The sequence below is a fragment of the Dipodomys ordii genome, unplaced genomic scaffold (genome assembly GCF_000151885.1).
Source record: "Dipodomys ordii isolate 6190 unplaced genomic scaffold, Dord_2.0 Scaffold16, whole genome shotgun sequence".
NCBI classification, from domain to species: Eukaryota; Metazoa; Chordata; class Mammalia; order Rodentia; family Heteromyidae; genus Dipodomys; species Dipodomys ordii.
The window spans coordinates 10022873-10028449 of record NW_012267232.1 but is presented as its reverse complement, the minus strand read 5'-3'; positions in this window follow the sequence as shown (position 1 = coordinate 10028449).

The following is a 5577-nucleotide window of genomic DNA, read 5'->3' as shown; positions in this document are numbered from 1 at the left end:
CTCTACATGGCTCGCGCATGCGCAAAGCCCAGGACCCACCGTCCTGCCAAGCACTGCCTAATATGGAGTTACCTCAAAACTGCAAGGAAGTGGGCAGCGCCTTGTAATGACGTTCGCGCCGGCTCCCCACAGTAAATAATACAACAGAAGAAAGAAGATAGGAAAAGTGAAGAAAATCTACATGGATGAGCCAACTTCTTTCGTGCTTTTGCTTCAAACATTCTTTGCCAAGTTTGTGGATATCAACTTTAAATGTAATTAGACTTAAATTATAGGTTAAGTGACATACATGAAGCATACTTGTGGAATAGATATGAGATATGAAAAGAGATATGCTTTCAACCTCCAAAACCTTTTACCTTTTTTTTTTTTGATGGTAGTCCTGGACCTTGATTTCAGGGCCTAGATGCTGTCTTTGAGCTTTTTTTGCTCAAGGCTAGTATTCTACTACTTGAGCCACAGCACCACATCCGGCATTTTGGTAGTTTATTGGTGATAAGAGTCTCATGTACTTTCTTGCCTAGGCTGGCTTTGAACCATTAATGAACCTCAGATCTCAGCCTCCTCTGTAGCTAGGACTACAGGCATGAACCACTAGCCCAATTTCCAAAACTCTTAAATAGACCCATGAGAGATCTCTAATCCTGGTGATAGAGATAGTCGTGTCTCACACAAACAAAATGGAGGCCTGAAACATTAAGGGCAAATAGAACTGCCACTTAAGTAGAAATTAACAAGTGCTGAGTGAATAGCAAACAAGAATTTACGTAAGTAGACATAATTTTTCAAACAAAATCCTGGCCTATTGTCATGGGGCACACTAGTAACCCAACACTTGGGAGACATAGGATCCCAAGTTCAAGACCAGCCTGAACAACACATTGAGACTTTCTTTCTTTCCCTCGTGTTCTCTCTCTCTGCCGCTCTCTCTGTCTCTGTCTCTCTTTCTCTGTCTCTCTTTGTCTCTCTCTGTCTCTTTCTGTCTCTGTCTCTCTGTCTCTCACACACACAAACACACAAACACACAATACCCAAACCTCCAAAACTGAAAGGAATTCTGTACCCATTAAACCATCCCTATTATTCTGCTCTCCCACAGTTCTTGGCAAAGATCCATCTACTTTCTATTTCTGTGAATTTACTTTTTACAGATATTTCATAGAAATGAAATTATGACCTTTTTGTCTGATTTTCTTCACTTACATAACTTTTCAAGTACACACACATTATATCTCAATCTTTTTATGATACATAATATACCATTGCATGTATATATCCTAGTAGTATGCATTAAGGACTACAAGGACAGGATCATCATATCGAATGTTAGTCTGGGACATACCTAGAGCTCTTCAACCACCACCTGGAGTGAGGTCATAGACTTTCAGTGTCTTTGTTCTTATTTCTGATTGCTAGCACAGCTGAGCTAACTTCTGGATCATCTTTCATGCCTGTAGTTCGTATATGGAAGTTTCACATCTTTTTTCTAGCCCTTGATGTTGAATTTAAACATTCACTTTAGTTTTGGTCCCCTCGGGTGTTGACATACCACACACCAACTTCCCTACAGCCATACTGGAACATGTATAACCTATTTTCAGCTGTACCCCTTTCTTGTTAACAAAACACATACTGTAAGTGATCCCTTTGCTACCTTGAAGGAAATGCCAAGTATAGAATTCTGAGGTAGCTTACTCTGATGCCATCTTGTGTTTGTTGTTTGACTAGGAACCTTTTATTGTGATCTGCCTGTGGCCCTCTGAGTTCAAAGTCAGTTTTGTTCCTTTCCCCCATCTCTTATCCCCCATTCTTTCCCTCTATGGATCAGGATCTACTTTCCTTCATTAAGGACAGAAGAAAACCTAGAACTCAGTGTCTTCCACCTTGACCAGGGTCTTTTACTCCTTAGTTTCTGTGATGGCTAACTTTAGGTATGGACTTAACAAGATTAAGGGATACACAGATGATTGATAAAGTTGATTATTTCTGGGTATGTCTGTGAGGGTGTTTGTTTTTTGGTTGTTTATTTATTTTGCCTGTCCTGGGGCTCGAACACAGGGTCTAGGTGCTATCCTTGAGCATTATTTTTCTTCAAGGCTAGCTCCCTACCACAAGAGCCACAGCTCCACATCTATCCTTTTGGTAGTTTTGGAGATAAGGGTCTCATGGACTTTCCTGCCCAGGGGCTTCCAATCAGATCTCAACTTCTTGAGTGTAGGTGTGAGCCATCACCGCCTCTCCAACTACCGGGCTATTCATTTATTTTTATTGGTATACATTAGTTATACAAGGAGGGTTTTATTGCGACATTTCCATGGATGTATGCAACATATCCCAGCCCTATGGGAATATTTTGAAAGGAGATTATCATTTTAATTAGTGGCTGAGTTAGAAGATCTATCGTCATCCACTGTGAGTACCATCCAATCAGCAAAGGGGCCAGATAAAACTAGAAGGCAGAGGAAAGAAGTGGTGAAGCACCAGCTGTGGGCAGAAAAGCCCAGTGAGAATATGAGGCACTGAATTCATGCCCTAGTGCCAGCACACACAAATAAATAATTAGGAAGAGCCACCAGACTGGTGGGATTACAAGTGTGCACTACCACACTCCAGAGCCTTATTCTTCATAGTAATCCACACAGTAATTAACTGTGGTCTCACGAAGACTGTTTAATCTCCTTGAAGGTGATGTCTTTTTTTTCTTTCTTTCTTGTTTCTCCCTTTTAGAATAAAAATTTCTCTCCTAGGCCTGTCCTAACATTGTATTTTAGAAGCAAGTACTTGGTTTTGAGGATATGGAGAACCGGTTCAAAACCGTTCTGCATAAAATGATTACTGTGCTTATGGAGAAAGACTGCTGCTAACTTATTTTTTTTTCCTGTGTCCAGCTGCTCTGCCTGTGGAGTAGCTCACAATAGTTCTTCCCACCTTTCCTGAACTGTACAATTAGTTTGCATCTGATTTCTATCCTATCTACTGACCACGGACAATCTTAGGGAAATTTTGTCCCAAGATCACATAAATGTGAGATCCATCTGTACCTGATTTACATGATATTTGGATGAGACTTTGGACCTTACTTTTTAGACTTGATACTGAGTTAAATGTTTGGGGCTATGGGATGGAATGAATGTATTTTGCATACAAGAAGGATATAAAAATTGGGAAAGGGTGGAGTAGGGTGGTTCAGGAAAGAATACTACAGACAGGCTGAATTTCCCCTTCCAAAATCTATATGTTGAAGCCTGAAACCTTGCCATGTTACTGCATGTAGATATTGAGCTTTTAAGGTGGTAATTAAGATTAAATGCACCAAGTGTAAAGTCTAATAGAACTAGAATGCTTGTAAGTTTCTCTTCCTCTCTTTCTCCACCATCCGTTTCCTCCTTTCTTCTTTTTCTCCCTAACTCCTTTTCTCTCTGTCCCATACTCTCTATGCCCAAAGAGAAAAATCTATGTAAGAATACAGCAAGAGCTAGATGCTGGTGGCTCATGCCTGCAATCTTGGCTACATAGGAATCTGAGATTTGAGGATCTTGGTTCAGAGCTAGACTGGACAGAAAAGTCTAGGAGACTCTTATCTCTAATTAATCAACATCAAAAAAAAAAAAAAGCCAGAAGTGGAGCTGTGGCTAATGTAGTAGAGTGCTAGCCTTGAGAAAACAAAAACAAGGGGCTGGGAAGGTGGCTCAGTGGTAGAGCACTTGCCTTGCATGCCTGAGGCCCTGGGTTCGATTCCTCAGCACCACATAAGCAAAATGAAAAAAGCCGGAAGTGGCGCTATGGCTCAAGTGGTAGAGCGCTAGCCTTGAGCTGAAGAGCTGAGGGACAGTGCCCAGGCCTAGAGTTCAGGCCCCACGACCGGACCCCCCCCCCAAAAAAAGAAAAGAAAACAAAAGCAAAAGCGCCTCAGGGACAGTAACCAGACCTGAAATAAACACACACACCAAAAAACAAAAACCCATCAAGAGAGTATATCTCTGCAAGCCATGAACAAAAACTCTGACCACACTGAGTAATTGGCTAATACGTTGACCTGGGATATCTATCTAGCCTCTAGAACTGTAAGAAATAAATTTCCATAGTTTAACCCACTCAATCTGTGCATGTTTTGTTATGGCAACCAAGCATAACATATAACAGTAAAAGGAGAAGCCAGCATCTGTTATTGATTGATTTTTTTTTTTTTGGTCGGTCGTGGAGCTTGAACTCTGGGCCAGGGTGCTGTCCCTCAGTTCTTCAGCTCAAGGCTAGTGCTCTACCATGTGAGCCATAGCACCACTTCTGGTTTTCTGGTGGTTTTATTAGAGATAAAAGTCTCATGGACTTTCCTTCCCAGGCTGGCTTTGAACCACAATCCTCAGATTGCAGCCTCCTTAGTAGCTAGATTTACAGGTATGAGCTACCAGAACCTGGCCTTGTTTGATTCTTGAAAATAGCCATTTAATCTGGGTTGAGATGGAATCTCAGTGTTGTTTTGATTTTGTACTTTCTTTTCTTTTTGTTAGTTGTAGGGCCTGAACTCTGGGCCTGAGCATTGTCCCTCAGCTTTTCAGATCAATGCTAGCTTCAAGACTTGAGCCACAGTGCCACTTCCGGCTTTTTCTGCTTATGTGGTACTGAGGAATTGAACTCAGGATCTCATGCATGCAAGGCAAGCACTCTACCACTGAGCCACCTTCTCAGCCCTGATTTGTATTTTCTTTTTTCTTAATTGTGAAAATACTGTACAGAGGGGTTACAATTACATGGGCAATATAATGAGTACATTTCTTATCAAGCATTGTAGCCTCCTCCTTTGCTTCCCCATCCCATCCCTTCCCATCCTCCTCCCACCCCTGATTTGTATTTTCTTTATGGCTGGAGATGTCAACCATTTCTTCATGTGTCTGCTGACCAGTTTTTACTAATTCTGAGAAACCGCAATTTAGCTTATTTTCTCATTTGTTAATTGTGTTGTTGATTCTTTGAGGGTTTTGTATTTTAATCTCTTTGTATATTCTGTATATTAGGCCATTATCTGATGTCTAGCTGGCAAAAATCTTTTCCTGTTCTGTGGGTTGTCTTTTTAGCTTAACTGAGTCCTTCACATACAGAAACCCTTTAGTTTGATGCAATCCCGCTTATCAAGTCTTTCTTTGATTTGCTGGATCTTTACCTGTACCAGAGAGTCGCAGTGTTTTACCTACTCCGTCCTGTAATAGTTTTTTTTTTGTTTGTTTGTTTTTGCAGGTCTTACATTGAGCTCTTTTATACATTTGGAATTTATATGGGTGCAAGGATCCAGTTTTAGTTTCCCACAACTACCTGTCAGCGAGCAATTCAACTCTTTGGCATTTATCCAAAAGATTACAAACTAAGATACAGTATAACTGCGAGTACAACCAAGTTCATTGCAGCATTATTCACTGTAGCCAGGGTATGAAATCAGCCTGGATGCCTCTCAGTGGATGAGTGGATCAAGACATATTGTATATACACACAATGGAATTTTACTCATCTATTAGAAAGAATGATATTGCATCATTTGCAAATAGAAGGATCTGTAAAAAATTGTTAGATGAAGTAAATCAGGCC